Below are 2,928 nucleotides of genomic sequence, written 5' to 3'. Positions count from 1 at the left end.
GCCGGCCCAGCTGTCACCTTGTTTGTTATTCCCTGTCTCGTCCCTCTAATGTGATCGTTTTTTAAAAAGTTATTAATATCAAAGACCCATTTGAGAGTCCCACAAAAGCAACATGGATGATGCCCCACCCCCAGTTGCACATACTGAGCAAACCGCGTCCAGCTGCACGTTACCGACCTGCACGCCCGGCTGACCTCGCGTCCCGGCGCGAGCGGCGCCCCAAGACCCCCTGACCTTGGCGCCCCCGAGGGCCGCAGGCGGCCTTTCCCCGGGCAGGAGGACTGTGACAGGGTGCCGTTTCTGTGTTGTATTTCTTTTTGAAGGCGCTTTTTTTTTTTACGTATTGGCCCATATGTTGCCCCGACAGTTGGTTTGGGCAGATTTTAAATAGTCTTACTTTTCTCGGCAAGCTTGCTGGCTGGTGTTTGTTGGGCCTGCGTTGCTCCAGCTTCGTGTGTGATCAGTAACCATACTCAATAGAACCTCGGAACCAGCAACTGTTAGCCCAGGTTTCCTAAAGAAAAAGCATGTTCTTTAAAATGTGTTTTCCCTGGAAACACATATTAGTGGCACATGATGCATGCATTTACTGTTTCTGAATTTAAAAATAAACTTGAAAAATGTAATGCAATCCGTTTGAATTGTTGTGTGCTTTTATAGCACAACAATTGGAACTGGCCCTGTTGGAGAATAAGTTCATCGCAGATGTAATGAATTAAGATGAGGCCATACTAAAGCTGGGTGGGTCCCTCATCTAATATAACTGGTGCCCTTATAAATAGGGAAGAATTGAGCACAGATACAGCCATAGAGGTAAGGTTATGTGAAAAGACACAGTGAGAAGGTGGCCATCTACAAGCTAAAGAGAAAGGCCTGGGTTAGATCCTTCCCTTACAGCCTACAGGTGAGGCCAACCCAGCCCATTTACATTCATTCTTGACTCCATCACAGCAGAGAACAGGAAAACATTTCTATATTTAACCTACTTTTACCGTTGATGCCAAGACTTCACTCTCACGGTGTACTTCCTGACCGAGAAATAACATTGAGATGCACAGTGACGTGAAAAGGGAAGTAAGTTCTAAGTGGGATATAGACAGTTGTTGGTTATAGAGCAACCCTTTTTAAAAATAAAAATTATATACAGAATCTGGTAGTACAAACAAAAAAAAAAATCTAACCCCAAATGTAGTTCTGAAAAGATGGATTAAATATACAAGAAGCCTAGTTCACTATTATGAATTACCTGGCATACTGTTATGACAAGCAGAGAACTGAAATTCCTATAAAGAGGTAATACTAAAGGTGTTTCTCATTGTGTTTTGAATCTTGCTATGGTTCAAGATGGGAAAATAAGATGGTATTTCTAAAACTCAACTTTAGAACCATTTCTTTTCAGGAACACGCCAATTTCATATATTCTAAAATAACTTTTGAAGTTTATTTTTATTAAAATGATGCATCTTTCTAAAGATGATAAAGAGGAAAGTGATTGCTCTTCATTTTTTAAAAAAAGTGTAAAGCAAAATCTAGCAAGGGCTTGTGATTTTGAATAGTATACTTAATATTCCTAGGCTTTTGATTGAGAAATTATAAAATGACATTTTGGGGAATCTAGTGCCATTCAACTTTTAAATTTATGATTCTATAATTCTGTGAATATGTAATCATAATGTGGGGAAATATATACTTTAACTTTTGTAATAATTAGGTGATCAAGAGATTATAATTAAAATTTTAAAAGATAACATGGGTTCTAGGAAATTCTTTGGTTATGAACACCAATTAGTTGTGAACCCCGCTACTTCACAACAGTATTTGATTACATAAAAGTTTATAACTACCCACATGTAATAAACTATATAACCAAATTTTACATATACAATATTGCTGTTATCTTAGTCTTCTAGTAAAATGATCTTACCAGAGTTTTCCCCTTCCTAAATGAGACCAATATAGCACTTTATTTGCCAAACTTTGCCAGAGTTCAGCATCTCACAAATTATAACATAAATATTTAGCAACAAAATAATTATGAATTAGGCTTGAAGCTGTTTCCAATATAAGTCCCCTATCCTATAAGTATAAATAGCTATTCTGTAAACTGAAATTCATCCATAGCAGTGTCAATCTGGCAGGATTATGTAGAAATAAATGATCTGGGTTTTGCTAGCTATTGAAATTCCTATCATTTATTCAGTCAGTTACATTAAGAATTTGAACTTTTCATAATCTGATAATAAAACCAGATAGCAAAATCCTGAGTGAAAGAGAATATCCTATATAATAAAGAGCTAATATACAAATGGTCGTCATGCCCTCGTGCCCAGGCCAGGGGACCTGAGGCTGCGCCCCCCCCTATCCGATGGGCCTTGATGGGGGACTTGAGGCTCCGCCCCTCGCCCTACAGGGCTTGATGGGGGTGGGGCCGGCCAGTTGTGGGTGTTGCCCGATTTCAAGGCACGCGTAGGTCAGCGGAGATTTGACTCTGGGTCTCGCGGCATGCCCCAGACTCTGACAGGAGGGAGATTTTCATATGTATTTTACTAATTTTCTTTCATCTCTGATACTGCTATTATAGAGAAAGGGCAAATAGCAATATTAAAATATTTCCTCTAATTAATTCCCTTTTAATATGCATGAATTGTGCACCGGGCCACTAGTTTTATATATATATTTGGTAACCACCACCACCACCACCACAGAGCAGTAAACAAATTCTCAATATTAACTCATACAGTTAGCCAAAATGTAGTATACTCTACGTAAGATTAGTTGCACATAAATATTGTTCTCTCCAGTTGCATAGTTAATATAAAAAAACTGAAACCATTACTCTGCACATATAATAGCTTCTCAAAGATGAATCTTAATATTTTCAAGTTGTTTCAAAGACAGTGAGGGGAGTAGGATAAGCACACTGAAGAA

This window comes from Myotis davidii, unplaced genomic scaffold, assembly GCF_000327345.1.
Source record: "Myotis davidii unplaced genomic scaffold, ASM32734v1 scaffold404, whole genome shotgun sequence".
NCBI classification, from domain to species: domain Eukaryota; kingdom Metazoa; phylum Chordata; class Mammalia; order Chiroptera; family Vespertilionidae; genus Myotis; species Myotis davidii.
This window is presented reverse-complemented; position numbering follows the sequence as displayed.